The following is a 23,597-nucleotide window of genomic DNA, read 5'->3' as shown; positions in this document are numbered from 1 at the left end:
CACAACCTGCTTGGTCCACAAAAGTTTTTATAAGGACTGGTAACTTGGTATAGGGTGCTACGGTACATAGGCCTGAGTGCAGTAAAGTCTGCTGTTCTGTAAGGACCGCTATCGGTCCACAATACATAGGGTTGCCGTGCACTACTGCTGACCGCTGCCCTATACTGCAGCAGTCCTTCATTGGTATAGGGACTGACGTACAGTCTGCTAATCACTAACACACAACCTGCTTGGTCCACAAAAGTTCTTATAAGGACTGGTAACTTGGTATAGGGTGCTACGGTACATAGGCCTGAGTGCGTTACAGTCTGCTGTTCTGTAAGGACCGCTATCGGTCCACAATACATAGGGTTGCCGTGCACTACTGCTGACCGCTGCCCTATACTGCAGCAGTCCTTCATTGGTATAGGGACTGACGTACAGTCTGCTAATCACTAACACACAACCTGCTTGGTCCACAAAAGTTCTTATAAGGACTGGTAACTTGGTATAGGGTGCTACGGTACATAGGCCTGAGTGCGTTACAGTCTGCTGTTCTGTAAGGACCGCTATCGGTCCACAATACATAGGGTTGCCGTGCACTACTGCTGACCGCTGCCCTATACTGCAGCAGTCCTTCATTGGTATAGGGACTGACGTACAGTCTGCTAATCACTAACACACAACCTGCTTGTTCCACAAAAGTTCTTATAAGGACTGGTAACTTGGTATAGGGTGCTACGGTACATAGGCCTGAGTGCGTTACAGTCTGCTGTTCTGTAAGGACCGCTATCGGTCCACAATACATAGGGTTGCCGTGCACTACTGCTGACCGCTGCCCTATACTGCAGCAGTCCTTCAGCGGTATAGGGACTGACGTACAGTCTGCTAATCACTAACACACAACCTGCTTGTTCCACAAAAGTTCTTATAAGGACTGGTAACTTGGTATAGGGTGCTACGGTACATAGGCTTGAGTGCGGTACAGTCTGCTGTTCTGTAAGGACCGCTATCGGTCCACAATAGATAGGGTTGACGTGCACCACTGCTGACCGCTGCCCTATACTGCAGCAGTCCTTCAGCGGTATAGGGACTGACGTACAGTCTGCTAAACACTAATACACAACCTGCTTGGTCCACAAAAGTTCTTATAAGGACTGGTAACTTGGTATAGGGTGCTACGGTACATAGGCTTGAGTGCGGTACAGTCTGCTGTTCTGTAAGGACCGCTATAGGTCCACAATAGATAGGGTTGACGTGCACCACTGCTGACCGCTGCCCTATACTGCAGCAGTCCTTCAGCGGTATAGGGACTGACGTACAGTCTGCTAAACACTAATACACAACCTGCTTGGTCCACAAAAGTTCTTATAAGGACTGGTAACTTGGTATAGGGTGCTACGGTACATAGGCTTGAGTGCGGTACAGTCTGCTGTTCTGTAAGGACCGCTATAGGTCCACAATAGATAGGGTTGACGTGCACCACTGCTGACCGCTCACCTATACTGCAGCAGTCCTTCAGCGGTATAGGGACTAAGAGTTTTGTCACAGGGTCATTTAAAAAATGACATGCAGAGGAAGAGGCAGGCCCTTCCGCAGGGGTGGTAGGGGTAGGGCAGGAGCAACAGGCTTGAGCCAAAGTGGGAAGTTGCAGAAGGTGCGTTCAATTACTTTAAAGGATGCACCAGACTTGGTTGAGTGGCTCGCTCAGCCTTACTCTTCTGCACCCTCCTCATCCTCTCGATCTGCACCCTCTTCTTCACTCTCTGCTATGTGCACCCCCAAAGACACTACCACCAACAACACGACCACCACCACCACCACCACATACCTTCCGCTTGAGTCACTGGAATTATTTTCCGATCCATATCAAGAGGACATTTCTGATGCGCAGCCACTCTTGGTATTGGATCAGGAAGAGGAGGTAGCAACAAGCGCTACTCAGCAGTCTGACGCCAGTACCCAGATCAGCCCAAGGAGGAGGTTGGTCCCCGGTGTTGCTGCCTACTCCGAGATCTCTACTTATAGCGGTGGGGAAGGTGACGTTGATGATGACGTGTCTAGTGATGTCACGTGGGTGCCCACAAGAGAGGAAGAGGAGGGGAGTTCAGAGGGAGATATGGACCAGCAGATAGGGAGGAGAAGCAGCAATGACTTACATTGCACAGCAGGGACAAAGCAGACTGCAAATGTATCAGGAGCGAGTCATCGACCATGTACGGTCACATCTGGCGCTCCCAGGACACCGGCACATGGCTCCGCAGTGTGGGCTTTTTTTAACGTGTCCGCTGCTGACAATAGCGTTGCCATCTGCAATCTTTGCAGTCAACGCGTTAGTCGCGGTAAGCCCAATACTCACCTAGGGACGACCGCCTTAAGAAGGCACATGAGCAGCCATCACCGAGCCCAGTGGGAGCAACGGAACACACAAAGCCACACTGCAGGCTCTCACCGTCCAGCCTCGTCTTCTACTTCTCCTTCTCCTCTCTCCTCACAATTGTCCTCCACTCCACCTTCCATCACGCCAAGCTCACATTTTTCTGCAAAAAGGCAGGCTTCCGTGGGCCTAATGTTTGAGCGTAAAAAAATGATGACGCCGGATAACCCTCTTGCCCAACGGTTGGCGGCTGGCTTGTCAGAACTCATAGCCCGCCAACTACTGCCATATAAACTGGTGGACTCGGAGGCCTTTCGCAAATTTGTGGCCATTGGAACACCACAATGGAAGGTCCCAGGAAGGAAGTATTTCTCAGAGAAGGGCATCCCAGAGCTATATGGCCATGTTCAGCGGCAAGTGAATGTATCTCTGGCACACAGTGTCGGTGCCAAGATACATCTGACCACAGACACGTGGTCTAGCAAACACGGGCAGGGAAGGTATATCAGTTTTACTGCCCACTGGGTGAACCTTCTGACGGCCGTCAAGCATGTAACCCGTGGCACCCGTGTAGATTTGGTTTTACCGCCACGGATTGCATGCAGGCCTGACTCTTCTTCTCCTCCTCCTACTCCATCCTCCTCCCTCTCCTCCTCAGCTGCCTCCTCCTTTTCCGCTGCTAGCGTCTCTTCCACTGCACCGCCCAAGCTCCCCAGAACCTATTCCACATGCCAGGTGAGACGTTGCCATGCCGTGCTGCGTCTGTTGTGCCTGGAAGCAAAGAGCCACACTGGCCCGGCACTCCTTTCAGCTTTGCGTTCACAGGCAGATGAGTGGCTAACACCGCTCAATTTGACAGTTGGTAAAGTGGTGTGTGACAACGGTGCCAATCTGCTTAGCGCATTGAAACAGGGCAAAATCACGCACGTGCCGTGCATGGCACACGTCTTAAACTTGGTCGTGCAGCGATTCCTTGTCAAATACCCTGGGGTCCAGGACATCTTGCGGCAGGCAAGGAAAATCTCGGCCCATTTCAGAAGATCTTACACGGCCATGGCTCGCCTTGCTGACATTCAGCGGCGACACCATCTGCCGGTCAGACGTCTTATTTGCGATTGCCCGACGCGATGGAACTCAACCTTCTATATGCTTGATAGGCTGCTCCAGCAGAAACGTGCAGTTAACGTCTACCTGTATGAACTCTGCGAAAGAAACGGTTCTGGGGAGCTGGGTTTTTTTTCACCGCGCCAGTGGCTGCTCATGCGCGACACATGCAGACTTCTGCGGCCATTTGAGGAGATCACCAAACTGGTCAGTCGCAGCCATGGCGCCATCAGTGACATGGTACCTTATGCCTTCTTTCTGGAGCGTGCATTGCGTCGTGTCATTGATCAGGCTGTGGAGGAGCAGGAGCGGGAAGATGAGGAAGTCGCAATGCTGGATGAATTCCCAGGGGGGGCTACTCTATCTGAGACAAGTCAACAACAGGAGTCTGATGAGGAGTCAGAGGAGGATGGTGCCGGGGCGGATGAGCAGGAGCAAGAAGAGCATGCTTTAAACCTTTCTGGGATCCCTGTTGTGCGAGGATGGGGAGAGGAGAATGAAGAGGACGACATTATCCTGGATGATGAGCAGGAGCCAGGCCACCACACCGCTTCCACTTTAGTGCAAATGGGGGCCTTCATGCTCCAGTGTTTTAATAGGGACCCCCGTATAAAAAGCATGAGGGTCAAGGACCAGTACTGGGTGGCAACGTACTTAGACCCCCGGTACAAACACAAAATGGCGGAAATGTTACCGCCGTCGCAGAGGGCTGTCAGAATGCAGCACTTCCAGGCCTTGCTTCGAGAAATGCTGCATTCTGCTTTTGCGTGCGCTGGCAGAGGAGCAATTCCCACTCCCAGAGAAGGATTTGCGGGTACCAATCCAACAGCGCCTGCAAGAAGAGGCCGGTTTGAAGATGTGTTGGTGACTTCGGATATGAGGTCATTCTTTCAGCCGACCCATCGACAGGTGTCATCCGGATCCAGCATCAGGGAACGCCTAGACCGTCAGGTGTCCGACTACATTGGGTTAACGGCCGATGTGGACGCTCTGAGGAGTGATGAACCCCTAGACTACTGGGTGGGCAGGCTTGACCTCTGGCCAGAGCTTGCCCAATTTGCAATCGAACTGTTGGCTTGCCCCTCATCCAGTGTCCTGTCCGAAAGGACGTTCAGCGCAGCAGGGGGGATTGTGACCGATAAGCGTACTCGCCTAGCTCACCACAGTGTTAACTACCTCACATTTCTAAAAATGAATGAGGCATGGATCTCGGAGGAATTCAACACATGTGATCAGTAGACCATGTATATGTCTATAAACAATTTTTGGAATCAAGCACACAGACCTTCTTAATTCATTTGGCTCACTTCCCTGACCCAAAAAAGCACACCGTACTATATGCCCCTACCCTCCTCTTTGAAGAGGTTGAGCGGTGTCATATTTCTACTGGGGCTGCTTATTATGAGGGGTTCCCACCATCCCTGTGCTGTGCTGACTTCCTCCTGGGTGTTCTTATTATGAGGGGCTCCCACCATCCCTGTGCTGTGCTGACTTCCTCCTGGGGGTTCTTATTATGAGGGGATCACACCATCCCTGTGCTGTGCTGACTTCCTCCTGGGGCTGCTTACGGTGCTGCTGTCAGCGCTGTATGTCACGGAGCTGCTGTCAGCGCTGTATGTCACGGAGCTGCTGTCAGCGCTGTATGTCACGGAGCTGCTGTCAGCGCTGTATGTCACGGAGCTGCTGTCAGCGCTGTATGTCACGGAGCTGCTGTCAGCGCTGTATGTCACGGAGCTGCTGTCAGCGCTGTATGTCACGGAGCTGCTGTCAGCGCTGTATGTCACGGAGCTGCTGTCAGCGCTGTATGTCACGGAGCTGCTGTCAGCGCTGTATGTCACGGAGCTGCTGTCAGCGCTGTATGTCACGGTGCTGCTGTCAGCGCTGTATGTCACGGAGCTGCTGTCAGCGCTGTATGTCACGGAGCTGCTGTCAGCGCTGTATGTCACGGAGCTGCTGTCAGCGCTGTATGTCACGGAGCTGCTGTCAGCGCTGTATGTCACGGAGCTGCTGTCAGCGCTGTATGTCACGGAGCTGCTGTCAGCGCTGTATGTCACGGTGCTGCTGTCAGCGCTGTATGTCACGGAGCTGCTGTCAGCGCTGTATGTCACGGAGCTGCTGTCAGCGCTGTATGTCACGGAGCTGCTGTCAGCGCTGTATGTCACGGAGCTGCTGTCAGCGCTGTATGTCACGGAGCTGCTGTCAGCGCTGTATGTCACGGTGCTGATGTCAGTGCTCTGTATTACGGTGCTGCTGTCAGTGCTCTGTATCTCCTGCACCCTCTTGTTTGCCTACCCTGGTCCCTGACCTTCCCTCTCCTCCATTGCCTTCATTAGCTCCATAGTCCTGAATTGTCAGAACAATTTCCCAAATAAAAAAAAAATGCTTGTAGTTATCGATCCCAAATTCACCTCATACATGTATTATGCTATTGTCCAGGTGGTGGGACTACGTGCTACCCCCTAATAATTACCCCGTGGCCGCAAATTCGACCTAAAGGTTTGCGAAATTCGCCTCCCATTGAAGTCAATGGAGCCCGCGGCGAACGGTCGTTTTCGCGAACGTTTGTGCCCGTTCGCGTTTCGCGTTCGCGAAACGTCCCGTCGGAAGTTCGTCCATCACTAGTGCCATATATACATGAAGTTGTATACAGAGCTGAGACCAGCCCAGTGAGTGGAGTGGAGTGTGTAGCGATGACCCTCGGGCACCTATGGCTTCTACTGTCTGCTGTTGCTGGAATAAGTAAGTAAATGCTTTAGGTCAAGTGACATCTCATATTTTGTCTGTCTGTCCATTCATCGCTCTATATGTCCACTATAAGGGAAACATCTTGTGAACATTTGGTCACCATACCCATATTAGACATGTGCAAAAGGAAAAAATTAGTTTAGTTTTGTTTTCGTTTTAATTCGTTAATTCATTAATTTCGTTTAGTTATATTTATTAACTTCCTTAAATTCGTTTTCGGATTTCGTTTAGTTTTCTACCGAATTCGAAAAATCGGCCACATTCGAAAATATTTCAACCAAATTCGAAAATATTTCTACCGGATTCGAAATGATTTCAACATGATTCGATATTATTTCAACCACATTCGAAAATATTTTGTGACCCGATTTTGGGGCCACATATCTCGGGGTCACTTATAGCTAGACACTTCAAATTTGGATATGTTGTAGTGCTATTGTGTTTGTATACCAAATTTGGGGTTTCTAGCTATAAGTGACCCCGAGATATGTGGCCCCAAAATCGGGTCGCAAAATGTTGTTAGTTATTAGAGCAGAGAATAACATTTTGCGACCCGATTTTGGGGCCACATATCTCGGGGTCACTTATAGCTAGAAACCCAAAGTTTGGTATGCAAACACAATAGTACTAGAACTACAACATATCCAAATTTGGATTTGTTTCTAGCACCAAGTGACCCCGAGATACATGGCCCTAAAGTCGGGTCACAAAATATTTTCGAATGCGGTTGAAATAATGTTGAATGCAATTAGTTTTCTACCGAATTCGAAAAATCGGCCACATTCGAAAATATTTCAACCAAATTCGAAAATATTTCTACCGGATTCAAAATTATTTCAAACATGATTCGACATTATTTCAACCACATTCAAAAATATTTTGTGACCCGACTTTAGGGCCATGTATCTCGGGGTCACTTGGTGCTAGAAACTCCAAATTTGGATATGTTGTAGTTCTAGTACTATTGTGTTTGCATACCAAATTTCGGGTTTCTAGCTATAAGTGACCCCGAGATATGTGGCCCCAAAATCGGGTCGCAAAATGTTATTCTCTGCTCTAATAACTAATAACATTTTGCGACCCGATTTTGGGGCCACATATCTCGGGGTCACTTATAGCTAGAAACCCCAAATATGGTATACAAACACAATAGTACTAGCACTACAACATATCCAAATTTGAAGTGTCTAGCACCAAGTGACCTCGAGATACATGGCCCTAAAGTCGGGTCACAAAATATTTTCGAATGCAGTTGAAATAATGTCAAATCATGTTGAAATAATTTCGAATGCATTCGAAATTATTTTAACATGATTCGACATTATTTCAACCACATTTGAAAATATTTTGTGACCCGACTTTAGGGCCATGTATCTCGGGGTCACTTGGTGCTAGAAACTCCAAATTTGGATATGTTGTAGTGATAGTACTATTGTGTTTATATACCAAATTTGGGGTTTCTAGCTATAAGTGACCCCGAGATATGTGGCCCCAAAATCGGGTCGCAAAATGTTATTAGTTATTAGAGCAGAGAATAACATTTTGCGACCCGATTTTGGGGCCACATATCTCGGGGTCACTTATAGCTAGAAACCCCAAATTTGGTATGCAAACACAATAATACTAGCACTACAACATATCCAAATTGAATGAAGTGTCTAGCACCAAGTGACCCGAGATACATGGCCCTAAAGTCGGGTCACAAAATATTTTCGAATGTGGATGAAATAATGTCGAATCTTGTTGAAATCATTTCGAATGCAGTTGAAATCATTTCGAATGCGGTTGAAATCATTTCGAATGCGGTTGAAATCATTTCGAATCATGTCGAATTCATTCGTTATATTTCTTTCGTATTCGTTTTAATTTGTTATTTTTTTATTCGGACATTCGGATGCATCCAAATGTCCGAAAGATGCAAAATTCGGCCGAATTTCGATTCGTTACAAAACGAATTGCACAAGCCTAACCCATATAAGCTTCTTGCAGGCACCATAGCCATCCAAAGCCATGAGAATCAATATGGAGTTAGCCTTGCTTTGCCTTGCTCTATGGTTTGAACCAAAGTCTTCACTCTTCTTGGAAGACTTTCCACAGGATTCTGCAATTTTTATGGATTTTGTGCCCATTTGGCTAAAAGAAGATTGAGGGAGGACTCAGGTACCGATGTTGGATGAGAGGACCTGTCTCGTAAATTGCCATTCCAATTCATTCAAAGGGTGTTCAGTTGGGTGGAGGTCACGGCTTTGTGAAGGACACTCAAGTTGCTCCACACTCAAGTTGGTCAGACCATGTCTTTATGGAGCTGGCTTTGTACACATAGTTACATAGTTAGTAAGGTTGAATAAAGACACCAGTCCATCCTGAGTGAGTGTCTACAATTGTCCCTATCCCTGTACATTGCACACTCACATCAGTCCCTACCCTCAAGGATCCAACAATACAAGATCCCCATTCATATTCTAGGGCTAATTTGGGACAGAAGCCAATGTCCATGTCTTTGGAGTGTGGGAGGAAACCCACGCAGGCACAGGGAGAACATGTAAACTCCAGGCAGGTAGTGTTGTGGTTGGGATTCAAACCAGCAACCCTTCTTACTGCTAGGTGAGAGTGCTAACCACTACACCACACAGTGGTATAGTTGTGGTGGAACAGAAAAGGGTCTTCACCAAACTGTTACCACAAGGTTGGAAAAGCTAAATTGTCTTTAACAATTAACCTTAACAATGTGGGGGGTGGGGGAGGGGGTTCATATACCTTTTTTTATTGTATAGTTATTGTGTTTCTCTAGCTATCCATCTATGCCTATTTACAGGACATCTTTCCTTTTAATCTATCTATCTATCTCTCTACCTACCTCTCTACCTACCTCTCTACCTACCTCTCTATCTATCTTTATCTACACTATGGGGGTTATGTACGAAAGGCAAATCCACTTTGCACCGCAAGTGTACTTGGAAGTGCAGTCGCTATAAATCTAAGGGGTGGATCTGAAATGAGTGGAAGCTCTGCTGATTTTATCATCCAATCATGCGCAAGCTAAAATGCTGTTTTGTTTTTTTCCTTGCATGTCCCCCTCGGATCTACAGCAACTTTACTTCAAAGTGCACTTGCAGTGCAAAGTGGATTTTCCTTTCGTAAATAAACCCCTATATTACCAAAAGTATTGGGACATCTGCCTTTACACGCACATGAACTTTAATGGCATCCCAAACTTAGTCCATAGGGATCAATATTGAGTTGGCCCACCCTTTGCAGCTATAACAGCTCCGCAGGGCTTAGGAGTGTGTCTATGGGAATGTTTGACCATTCTTCCAGAAGCGCATTTGGGAGGTCAGGCACTGATGTGGGAGAGAAGGCCTGGCTCGCATTCTCTGCTCTAGATCACCCCAAAGGTGTTCTATCAGGTTGAGATCAGGACTCTCAAGTTCCTCCACCCCCAAACTCGCTCATCCATGTCTTTATGGACCTTGCTTTGTGCACTGGTCCAAATCATTTGGTGGAGGGGGGATTATGGTGTGAGGGTTGCTTTTCAGGGGTTGTGCTTGGCCCCTTAGTCCCAGATAAGGGAACTCCTAAGGCGTCAGCATGCCAAGACCTTTTGGACAATTTCATCCTCCCAACTTTGTGGGAACAGTTTGGGGTAACGGTCCCTTCCTGTTCCAACATGACTGCGCACCAGTGCACAAAGCAAGGTCCATAAAGACATGGATGAGCGAGTTTGGGGTGGAGGAACTTGACTGGCCTGCACAGAGTCCCGACCTCAACCCGATAGAATACCTTTGGGATAAATTAGAGCGGAGACTTCGAGCCAGGCCTTCTCATCCACAACAATGCCTGACCTCACAAATGCGCTTCTGGAAGAATGGTCAAACATTCCCATAGACACCCTCCTAAACTGTGTGGACGACCTTCCCAGAAGAGTTGAAGTTGTTATAGCTGCAAAGGGTGGGCCAACTCCATACTGAACCCTACGAACTAAGACTGGGATGCCATAAAAGTTCATGTGCGTGTAAAGGCAGGTGTCCCAATACTTTTGGTAATATAATGTATCTATCTATCTATCTATCTATCTATCTACCTATCTATCTATCTACCTATCATGTCTATATTTGTTAACTGTCTATATATCTAGACTATCTACCAATCTATCTGTCTATCAATATCAATCTATCGCATCCAATCATATAATTTTTTTCCTATTTTCTTGTTCTAGGTCACTCCCTAATATGCATTTATTATTCAGAATTTAAAAACTATTCGAAAAAAATTAACTGTCCGTCTGACGCTTATTGTTCCACTACGCTCTTCGAATCTTTTTCAGGTAAATTTTCATTCCACAGAAAAATATTTACTCAGATCCTTTGAGCATTTTCAAAAATTGTAAAAAGTTGCCGTTCAGTAACTTCTGTCAGGTTGTTCCTCCAGGATAATTCGAATCCACACTTCAGATTCTAATATTGATCTGTGAGGTCGCTGTTGCTGCTTCAGAGTCCTTCCAAGTTTTATCCTTTGTTGAGCCCAGATGAAGGGGAACTGGGTTGCCCCTGAAATGCGTTGGCTGTTTTTTTTATATGGGCTTCTTTTTTTTTGTTATTAACCAACACTTAGGCCTCTTGCACATGTGAATTCCAAACTAAAAGTGTATAAAACGAAAGACAGGCTGACCGGGCCCACTACTGTTCGAATGTAGTTGCAGAAAGTGCGGTCACTCGTGGTTAGGGACAGATCTCCATTGTAGATAGCTGTGGTTATTAATGGCTGTCTGAGCCTGGATGCATTCAGTTGCATCCAGGCTTTGGACAGCCACCCATAACCACAGCTATTTGCTCTGCGTGTGGCTACATGTGGGCAGCAACAGCAGCGGTCAGCCTGTCATTAGTTAACCAGATGCCAACCGCTCCGCCCCGTACATGTCCTACGGCAGGGTGGCCCCTCAGGGCAGAATTACTGTACATGATTTCCCACTTCCAGGTCTTGAAACAGCGGGTCCAGCCTATGCGATGTCTGCCGGGACACGCTGATCATTCGGTAGACAGGCAGAACGGCAATCTGCCTATGTAAACAAGGCAGATGTGCCGTTCTGTGACAAGGGAAGGCTGTGATCCTGTGTTCCTGCTAAGCAAGAACACGGATCTCTGCCTTCCCACAGTACAAGCACCTCCCCCGCACAGTTAACAAGCACTCCCTAGGCACACAGTTAACCCTTTGATCGCCCCTGATGTTAACCGCTTCCTAGCCAGTGTCATTAGTACAGTGACAGTGCATATTTTTGGACCTGACCACTGTATTAGTGTCACTGGTCCCCAAAAAGTATCAGTTAGGTGTCTGATTTGTCCGCCACAATATTGCAGTTCCGCTATAAGTCACTGATCCTCGCCATTACTAGTAAAAAAAAAAAATATATATATATATATATCACAAAATTTGTAGACGCTATAACTTTTGCGCAAACCGTATGCTTATTGGGATTTGTTTTACCAAAAATATGTAGCAGAATATGTATCGGCTTATATTGATGAAGAAATTAGATGTTTTAAAATATGTTATTGGATATTTTTTATAGAAGAAATTTAAAAAAATATATAGTTTTTTTTTTTTTTTTCAAAATTTACGTTTTTTTTTTTTAAATCTGAGTACAGTGTTGCATGACCGCGCAATCGTCACTTAAAGTAACACAATGTCTGAAAGGAAATAGTAGGTATTCTGGATGACCACCCTTCTTATAGGTTCACCGACAGGGCCCTCAGATATCTGGAGACACTGAATGAAACGAGAGGCAGGTTGTGCATTCGTAAAATGTCTACATTTATTAGGTGCGTATACAGCTTATATATGGTTCAACAGACCAAGAGAACGAGGGGAGGGGGGGGAGTGGTTAATAAATGATGTATTGGTATAAAAGATATGGTTATGTAAGTCAATGACCCCATAAAATACATTTATCATGAGGTTACAAGAGTCAACGGGCCATCCGGTTATGAGTCATAAGTCATGCATCCCGTCCCCTGGCCTACAGAACAGAGAGCAGGAAAGGACAAACCAATCCACAATCATATATATATAGAGTACATCTCTCTCTCATATATATATATATATATATATATATATATATATATATATATATATATATAGTGATATTGGGGTGATTAGCTCAATTGGTAGATGCATGTTTTAGTCCACATCAGGCAGGCGTTTTATGGTTAAGGGCCTGTTAGCCCACGTTTATTATAAGAAAACAAAATATTAGTTCATCCAGTAATCCCACGCAGGGGTCCAAGCTTAAAGTAAATACAGAAAATTCCAAACGAAAATGCTAGCCCACCTGGCTACTCTTCAGCAGTAGTGCTGCTATAGGTACTTGCCCCGTCCAAGAAACTGCTTGGACGCACACAGCTTCAAGCCCTTCGACACACAGCACACAGCTCCTTGGACGCACACAGCAGCAAGCTGCTCACACACCACCACCCTACACCAACAGCCCTTCATTTATATGGGCTGTGTGCAGCTGGGCACACACCCTGCTCGTTATCACCAAGACCCGGACACAGGGTTGGAGATCCCGTCCCACCCATGACTCTCAGGGATCTCCAAACTACAGAATCCCATCTGGAGCTAGCAAAACCTGGAGAAAACTGACAGAGCAGTTTTCTCCATTTAAACTCTACACTCTGTAGTCCTGCAGTCCGCAGATATGCAAACTCTGTGTCTCCTTTACCTCTAATTTCATAGGGACAGAGCCTCGCTCTGTCACATATCCCCCCCCCTTTGTTTCGATCCGGAGGGAGGAACACCAGCACCCATCATGATGGTTGGGACACCTCTGTGCTGGCTGTCAGCCACGTAGGCCCAACCTTTTTTCCGGGTGCGCTTCCAGGAACATTCCCCCCTGGATCTTAACAGGTTCCTTTATTGTCCTATACTCAGCCTTCCTCTTCTTTTGGGGTCCCTGGGCTTATTCACTTTTCTTGGGGGAACTCTGCCTTCCTTGAGCCCTCCTTTCAACTTACAAATACCCATTTTACCCTTCACCATCTGTATTTCAGGTTCAAAACAGTTTCTCTTGTTACCCATGGCAACCAAATCATTGTTTACAGAACGAACTCTTAACAGATCACAGCTTTCCGTATCATCAGTGCTTTCCAACTCAGTGTTTGTTAGAAGAAGACCTGAGGAGGGACTACATCCGACGGGACCATAGCACAGCTCCACCTCACCCGTTGTCAAACACTTCATGGGTACCTGTTCTAACAAACTACCCTGACCTAAGCATAAACCATTTTTTCCAGGTGTACACATTACATTGTTACGGCAACCAACATTAACACTTTCTCCCACAGTGTCTCCGGGCACCTTAACTTGTACCCCTGGGCCAGTGACAGAAAGCATCTCTGCTACTGCTGAGTCCATTCTGGGCCCTTCCTTCTCATGAGGCCTAGCGGGTAAGGCAGTATCTGCGCCCTCTACTGACCACTGCTCCGCCGCACCTCGGACCACACCAGCAGAGATGTTTCTAGTCACCGCCCCAGACGGAGAGACCTCTGATATCTCAAGTAGTTCTCTCGCGTGCCTTCCATACCAATCAATAACTAGAAGTACGCTCACAGAGAATCTGGAGATCCTGTGCCAAATGGTTAACCATTGGTCCCACCAATTCCACTGTTGGTCATGGTTTCCCAGCACTGCCTGTACCACCTGGCTCCACCCATTGGTGCTACGCAGCACCACCTGGTCCAACTGCGGTGGAGATACCCAAGTATACAGCAAGTTAATTTTTACCAACTCTAGCATTTCCAGTAAGGTTTCTGTCATCTCTAAACATCCCATGTCTAAACACCAGAACTTTCTAGGGTCTTCTACCCTGTCCAAGACATGGAGGGGCTCAGCGACTGCAGGTTGAGAGGGTGAGACATTTGAAGAGACCTCATCCTCCTTGGAGGTACCCATCATCACAGCTTGTTGCTCCCCTGGAGAGCTGTCAGACACATGTCTCACACTTATCCCTTCTGCACCAGTGTTGGTGAGCCTCTGCAGGTCATTACAAGTCACACTATCACTTTGATACTCAATATCATTTAGCTGTGGACAACACATCTGCGATGCCAGTGCCCTGAACTGTTTCTTCAGGGTGAAGGGCAGCAACCTTTGCAGGGACCAAGACGCCCTCAACCACCAGCGGCTCTGCGATCCCCCTGTCTGGCATAGCAGTTGTGTCCACACCCTTGTTACTTAAGCTAGCCTTACCCAGCATGGCTAGCAATTGTTTGGCCCAGCTGTCCCAGTCCATTGTGGTTCCACCATGGGTGTTCCACAGCGTTGCATCACCTGCTGTAGAAAGCCGCACAGAAACCTGGGATTCATTAGCTTCAACTGCACATTCCTCACTTCTATATACATCATTTTGTAACACCACACTTTTATCAACGTTGCATTGGGTGATGCTTCATCACCTAAAGCTTGGTGCAGCACACCATTTTGAACACCTTTTTCTGGTGGCATTACAGACACATTCAGCTTTGTACCCTCAACTTTTGCAGGCTGAATTAACCCCTTGCCCACTGGGCTACACGTAGGGTTGTGGGGCTGCGCCCACACTCTCTCACTGTGTGGCTCAGTCATAACATTACAGGAAACACATTTTTCAGCATCATAATCACCAATCACATCACATTGGCGAACACTATTGTCAGCAAGACCATCAACATTCTCATTATGTGTTGACATAGCTACTGCTTTTGTGGGTTGTCTATGAGTCACCATAACCTCTGAGCAACTCTTCACAGCACCCGCTCTCTGTAAAGGGGCACTTTTGCCTATTTGGGCAGCTCCATAGCTGACCTGGGAAACTCTCTGCTCCAACACTGCAAGCTCCTTGGAAGTTTCCCTGGGCAACCCTGCAGCAGCTATCACTAGGGAACATGGTACCAGCACTGTTTTGGTCACCCCTAGCTCAATTTTCCCAGCCATCTGCTGGATCATAGCAGGCATATGCAGAGTCCCCATGTCCTTTTCAGTCTTTAGCCCTGCGTCTATTTGGGCTTTACGCTGCGCCTCCCCACTGCTCTGGGTAGCACACTGCAGAAAGTCTATGTCCATTTGTACTGCGGATCTCCCCACTGGACATACTCCCACTTCACTGGGTTCAGCATCATAAACTGAAACAGTCTTACCAGTTCCTGCAGCTGATGTCATAGCCTTCACTTGAGTGCGTTGTCCCACTGGTGTGGTGTCTCCACAGGCTGACTCCCCCATGTGGCCATGGAGCAAAACTGCAGCCTTTCTGGACCCACTGACGCCCCCTGTAGGTAACACAAGATCCGTGTTGCTAGGGGTAACTGCAGACTTGCGCTCCAAAGCTGGTTGGCTATAACTCATGCAGGATTCAAGCTGATGTGCTCTCCTTTCGGGACTGACCCCTTTGCCTAAGCGGCCATGACAGAAAACCTTACGTTTCTCTGGATTTCCAATTCCTAGGACTTCCGGCGACACTTCTCCCGTCCTGGAGCATTGCTGGCGGCCCATGATACGACGGAACTCTCCTCTAAGAAGGATTTCCTCTTTAAACTTGCGATAGTCATCCTGGTCCCCATCCATCAAATGGTAAACCGACCGGAACTCTATCCGCAATAAGGTTTGCAGCAGTTTTGGCCACCGGTCCCTAGGCCATTTTCTCTTTACAGCAACTTTTTCAAATCTTACAAGGAAGTCTCCCACCTCCTCTGTAGGCAGCATGGGTTGCACATAGTCAGAGGCCAAGATGTCAGCCCCTTGCAGTGCACCCCACTCTTTGCGATTCCGCTGGAACCATGCATTCACTGTCTCACAAATCACTGGCCCCTTTTGGCTGGCCCTACAAGGTGGAGACATCTTCCCAGGCCATGCTGAGCTCACATCCTCTTTAACTTGATAAAACATGAACTTCTTGCTTTTTGACTGCCTCATCCTTGCAATCACATGCACACAGCAGCTTATAACAGTTCTCAGCAAAGAAGGAGAAAAAAAAAAATCTGATGTTTGATTCTTCCTTCACAGGTACACAACCCGCATTCAACACAGTCCATCAAATAAACGTATACGCAATGCTGTTCGCCTGGCTGCCACACCCAGCTAGCAGCAGTTCCTGATGCGACTCACTGTGGAGCAAGGACCCGGATTCCACCGTCTACATGCCCGCATTCGAGCACCACTTGTAATGTTCGGGTGATTAAGCACAATTGGTAGATGCACGTTTTAGTCTACATCAGGCAGGCGTTTTATGGTTAAGGGCCTGGTAGCCCACGTTTATTATAAGAAAACAAAATATTAGTTCATCCAGTAATCCCACGCAGGGGTTTAAATTCATTCAGCACACAAATGAATATACCAAGCCACCTGGCTCTCAATTGTCAACAGTTCCTCTGCTTGCTCCCAACAGATTTGTCAACTCTTTCCAGCCCCCTGGACTCACCGACTTCCTTAGTCTTCCTGACTCTCAAGGTTTGTCAGCCTTTCCCAGTCCCTTACACGGACTACAGTCTCCCACAGGGCAAACCACTCTTCAACCAGCAGCAAGCTGCTCACACTCCTCCACACCCATCTACAACTTCCTGTCTTGCTTTTTAAAGACACTGCCTTAACAGGTGGGTTAATCAATTTTATTCCCTTAACCACTTCCCACCCGGCCAATGCACATATACGGCTGGGTGGGAGCCGTCTACTCCTGATAGGACGTTCAAGAACGTCCATCAGGAGGAGCGGGATCGCGCGCGCGCGTGCCCGCGCAGCGGCGCGATCCCGATGCGCCCGTGTCACCGGGACACGGCGCATCTCAGATCGGCAGGAGGGCTCTGTGATTGGCCCTCCTGATCACATGACGGCCGTGTCCAATCACGGCCGTCATGTGATGTAAACAAACAGCCGGTTGCTAGGCAATCGGCTCCTCCTCTCCTCACACGGAAGTCATCGCTGAGGAGAGGAGAGCAGATTGCTGCAGCCGGCTGATGATCAGTGAGTATGAGCTGTTTTTTACAGCTTTTTACTCACTGATCTTCAGTCTAGTGTAAACACACAACACACCACACAGTGTAAACACAGTCCCCACATATGTCCCCATAACACACATGTCCCCAAAACATACATGTCCCCAAAAAATAAAAACACATGTCCCTAATAATAAGAACATGTCCCCCACATGTCCCACTAAAATCACATGTCCCAATGATTATCTGCACACATATGTACGTGATCACCTGCACACATATGTACATGATCATTTGCGTACATATGTCCGTGATCACAAAAACCAATTATTATACACTTAACAGAATTTTTTTTACCAAAAACATGTAGCAGAATACATTTTGGCTTAAATTTATGACAAAATTTGATTTTATTGGATTTCTTTTAAAATAGAAAAAAGAAAATATTGTTTTTTTTCCAAATTTCCGCTTTTTTGCGCTTATATCGCAAAAAATAAAAAACGGAGTCGTGAATAAATACCACCAAAATAAAGCTCTATTTGTGCGAACAAAATGATAAAAATTTCATTTGGGTACAGTGTAGCATGACCGCGCAATTGTCACTGAAAGCGCTAGAGCGATGAAAGCTGAAAATTGGGCTGGGAAGGAAGGGGGCGAAAGTGCCCGGTATTGTAGTGGTTAAAGAGAGCACAACCCAAACAGAGGGGAAATATAGTGTCCTTCCAGGACCCAGCCACGGCGTCTATTACAATATATATATATATATATATATATATATATATATATATATATATATATATATTATGGAAGAAAATATTTTCAAAAATGTGAGGGGTGTACTCACTTTTGTAAGATACTGTATATATATATATATATATATATATATATATATATATATATATATATATATATATATATATATATATATATATTATATATATATATATATATATATATATATATATATATATATATATATATATATATATATATATACATATAAATAAATATATATTTGTGAGGTCAGGGGCACTGATGTTGGACGAGAAGGCCTGGCTTGCAGTCTTTGCTCTAATTCATTACAAAGGTGTTCTATCAGGTTAAGGTCAGGACTCTGTGCAGGTCAGTCAAGTTCCTCCACCCCAAACTCCCTCATCCATGTCTCTATGGATCTTGCTTTGTGCACTGGTACAAATCATTGGGTGGAGGGAGGATTATGGTGTGGGGTTGTTTTTCAGGGGTGGGGCGTGAAGGGAACTCATGCCACGTACACGCGATCGTAAATTCCACCAGCAAAAGTCCGGTGAGAGCTTATGGTCTGCAAAATGCGACCGTGTGTATGCTCCATCGGACTTTTGCTGGCCGAATTCGAGCCAGCAAAAGATTGAGAGCAGGTTCTCAATTTTTTTCGGTCAGAAAAAGTTTCAAACGGAAATTCCGATCGACTGTACCAATTCCGACGCGCAAAATTCCTATGCATGCTCAGAAACAATTCGATGCATGCTCGGAACCATTGAACTTCATTTTCTCGGCTCGTCATAGTGTTCTTGATGGTCGGAAGTTCAGAGAACTTTTGTGTGACCGTGTGTATGCAAGCCAAGCTTGAGCGGAATTCCGTCAGAAAAACCATCCAAGATTTTTCCGACAGAAAATCCGCTCGTGTGTACACGGCATTAAGGCGGATATCCACCCTAAAGTGGAAGGTCCGCTTATTGGAACCCTCCCCCCCTCCCGTGCCACAATTGCAACCTTTCAGGGGGGAGGGGGGAGCAGATACCTGTATAATCCAGGTATCTGCACCCACTTTCTGGACAAGCTAGACGCAGATGACCCCCCCCCCCGTTGTGTTCTGGGAAACACACAGTTCCCAGGACACAGCGGGGACCAGTGGAGACGCGCAGCGCGACTCGCGCATGCGCAGTAGGGAACCAGGCAGTGAAGCTTCACTTCCCGATTCCCTGACAGAGGATGGCGGCGGGGGCAGCCGAGAGACGAGCGATTGCTCGTCTCCTGCTGCCGACATCGCTTGAACCTTGGAACAGGTAAGTGTCCATTTATTAAAAGTCAGCAGCTGCAGTATTTGTAGCTGCTGACTTTTAATATTTTTTTTGCAAGTGTCCCTCCTCTTTAACCGGTTCCCGACCAGCGCACGACGATGTACGTCGACAGAATGGCACGGGCAGGCATATTGGCGTACATGTACGTCCAATATTCAATGCCGCCCTGCCATCGGGAGCGCGCCGCCGGCGGCGCGCTCCCGCGCTGGTCGGGACCCCCGTGAGTCCGGTCGCGGGACCTGCGGACTCGATCGCCGCGGGCATCCCCGCGATTGTCTCACGGGACGGCTGAATGGAGGAAATGCTGTGTAAACAGAATTTCTCCATTCTGCCTAGCAACTAGTGACGCTGATCTCTGCTTCATGTGATTGGAGCAGAGATCAGAGTTCACTAAATGAAAGCCCAGCCCCCAACAGTTAGTAACACACCCCTAGGAACACTTAACCCTTACACTGCCACCCACTGGTTAACCCCTTCACTGCCAGTGCCATTTACACAGGAATCACTGCATTTATATAGCACTGATTACTGTATAAATGACAATGGTCCCAAAAATGTGTCAAAAATGTCCGATGGGTCCCCCACAATGTCGTAGTCACAATAAAAATCACTGATCGCCGCCATTACTAATAAAAAAATAATAATAAAAAATTATTAATAAAAATGCTATAAAACTATATCTATTTTGTAAACGCTATAACTTTTGCGCAAACCAATCAATAATCGCTTATTGCGATTTTTTTTACCAAAAATATGTAGAAGAATATGTATCGGCCTAAACTGAGGGAAAAAAACGTTTTTTTATATATTTTTGGGGGATATTTATTATAACAAAAAGTAAAAAATAATGCGTTATTTTCAAAATTGTCGCTCTATTTTTGTTTGTAGCGCAAAAAATAAAAACCGCAGAGATGATCAAATACCACCAAAAGAAATCTCTATTTGTGGGAAAAAAAGGACGTCAATTTTGTTTGGGAGCAACGTCGCACGCGCAATTGTCAGTTAAAGCGACGCAGTGCCGAATCGCAAAAAGTGGTCTGGTCTTTGACCAGCAAAATGGTCTGGTCTGTAAGTGGTTAAGGTGTCAGCATACCAAGACAACAAACTTTGTGGGAACAGTTTGGGGGGGGGGCGACCCCTTCCTTTTCCAACATGACTTCCCACCAGTGCACAAAGCAAGATCCATAAAGACATGGATGAGCGAGTTTGGGGTGGAGGAACTTGACTGGCCTGCACAGAGTCCTGACCTCAACCCGATAGAACACCTTTGGGATGAATTAGAGCGGAGACTGCCAGCCAGGCATTCTCGTCCAACATCAGTGCCTGGCCTCACAAATGATCCCAGAGTCTTCCAAGAGTTGAAGCTGTTATAGCTGCATGGGGTGGGCCAACCCAATATTGAACCCTACGGACTAAAATTGGAATGCCATTAAAGTTCATGTGTGTGTGTGAAGGCAGGCGTCCCAATACTTTTGGTGATATAGTGTATATCCCCCCAAATATAGCAGAATTTTGATTTTTGATTGGTGTGTGCCGTCGACATGTTGCTTATTATCTGGAGTCGTTTTCTTATCAGGAATATTTCTTTATTTTTTCCAGCATTCTATGATGAGACATATATGGAAAACTACTGGTATGGGAGCGGTGGGCCAGAATATTTTAACGACACGGGTAAAATACCATTCTGGCTGCAGCAGTATTCCCATCGAGGCTGCGCCACTGATAGCGTTTGTGAATTTGGCACACAATATCTCGGTAAATATACTCTACAAGAGACGGTTAACCACGAATGTACGGGTGGCACTGAAGAAAGTTCCAGATACCCCACTACTCTGATCCTTTGTTGTATTGCTCACATTCTGATCTATCTCTTTATATTATAGAAATGAAATGACTAATTAAATAAAAATCTAAATAAAAACCTTGATTATTAGGACATTTAATTATTTTTTTAACTATTTAGTTCAGTCTTATCTAAAAATGATCTGTAATTCTATCCAGTCATCTTTATATCGTGTACACCCCTGCCAGACATCACACCCAGAAAGGTGAAACCACTTCCACTGTCACACCCCATTCACACCTGAGCGTTTTGTAGCCCTACGCCTGAAGCTACAAAACGCTGGAGGGGAAAAAATCCATTATTCTCAATGGAGATGGTTCACATCTCCACTCCATGTCGCCTGAAGCTAGAACAAGTTCCGGACCCTTTTTTGTCGCGCGAATCGGGCTGATTTGGGCGTTTTCATTCCCATAGAAACTAATGGAAACGCTCGATTCGAGCGTTTAGCATGACAACTAGCGTTTCTACGGGCGTTTTGACACTGTATCTGCTCAATGCTTAACATTGGTGACCTTTTGCCCTGCACAAATTCGCGACAAAACGCGGCAAAAAACGTCGCGAATCGCGGTAAAAAACGCCGCGAATCGCGGTAAAAAATGCCGCAAAAAACGCTTGAAAAGGCTACGCTCAGGTGTGAATGCAGCCTCAAGGAAGACAGTGATGTCACCTCCCCCCCCCCTCCCCCCCACCAGCATGCTGATTGATTGGACAATGGAGGAGCAGAAGAAGACAGATCATTAACTCTCCTCCTGTCAACAGGTTTATTTTATGTACATGCAAAAGAGCCTACTGGTTTCCAGGTCTGCCCCTTCTAGACATGTGCAATTCGTTTCGTTTCAAATGTTTTTTTTTTTTTTTTCAATGAAATTCGACGCATTCGTTAATTCAGAAATATTCGAATTAAAGAAAAAACCCGTTTAACGAATTTGTCCAAAAAATTCAACATTTTGAAAATTCTGAATTCCGAAAATAAGGATGAAAATCCGACAATCCAAAAGAACGGAAATCCAAAAAAGTTAAAAAATTTGAAGATCCAAAATAATAACGAATTAATTAATAATAATAACTATTTCTAACTATTACATTATAGGTATTGGAATTTCTTTTCAGATTTGGCTATTAGTGACCGTAACAAATACGAATTTATCCAAAGTTCTGAATTATCAGAAATAATGAATGCTGCATCTAAACGAATGGAACGTAACAAATTAACAATAATACATTATAATAATAATAAAAAATGTACGTATGTATGCCCCCGATGACGTAATGTATGACAAAACTAGTAGGGCGGAGTCTAGGTTCAACTACACCACTCATTTTGATAGAGATCTGCAGACTTTTATGTAGGAATTTTAAATTCATGTGTGGCACTTTATTGTACTTGTGGAAACTTTTATCAACATTTTTTCAATAAAACCACTACGTCATGTATGACAAAACTAGTAGGGCGGAGTCTATGTTCAACTACACCACTCTATTTTAATTGAGATCTGCAGACTGTTATGTACAAATTTTTTTATTCATGTGTATGTTCAACTACACCACTCTATTTTGATCGAGATCTGCAGACTTTTATGTACAACATTTTTTATTCTTGGGTGGCACTTTATTGTACTTGTGGAAACTTTTAGCAACATTTTTTCAATAGAATCACCACGTCATGTACGACAAAACTAGTAGGGTGGAGTCTATGTTCAACTACACCACTCTATTTTGATAGAGATCTGCAGACTTTTATGTAAGAATTTTATATTCATGTGTGGCACTTTATTGTACTTGTGGAAACTTTTAGCAAAATTTTTTCCATAAAACCCACCACGTCATGTATGACAAAAACTAGTAGGGCGGAGTCTATGTTCAACTACCCCACTCTGTTTTGATCGAGATCTGCAGACTGTTATGTACAAATTTTTTTTATACATGTGTACGTTCAACTACACCACTCTATTTTGATTAAAGATCTGCAGACTTTTATGCATGGCATTTTTTATTCATGTGTGGCACTTTACTGTACTTTTGGAAACTTTTAGCAACATTTTTTCAATAAAAACACCACGTCACGTATGACAGAACTAGTAGGGCGGAGTCTATGTTCAACTACACCACTCTATTTTGATAGAGATCTGCAGACTTTTATGTACAATTTTTTTTATACATGTGTATGTTCAACTACACCACTCTATTTTGATAGAGATCTGCAGACTTTTATGTATGACATTTTTTATTCATGTGTGGCACTTTACTGTACTTTTGGAAACTTTTAGCAACATTTTTTCAATAAAAACACCACGTCACGTACGACAAAACTAGTAAGGCGGAGTCTATGTTCAACTACGCCACTCTGTTTTGATAGAGATCTGCAGACTTTTATGTAAGAATTTTATATTCATGTGTGGCACTTTATTGTACTTGTGGAAACTTTTAGCAAATTTTTTTCCATAAAACCCACCACGTCATGTATGACAAAAACTAGTAGGGCGGAGTCTATGTTCAACTACACCACTCTGTTTTGATCGAGATCTGCAGACTGT

This window comes from Lithobates pipiens, unplaced genomic scaffold, assembly GCF_037356315.1.
Source record: "Lithobates pipiens isolate NorthernLeopardFrog02 unplaced genomic scaffold, aLitPip1_a1.2 Scaffold_27, whole genome shotgun sequence".
Taxonomy (NCBI): Eukaryota; Metazoa; Chordata; class Amphibia; order Anura; family Ranidae; genus Lithobates; species Lithobates pipiens.
This window is presented reverse-complemented; position numbering follows the sequence as displayed.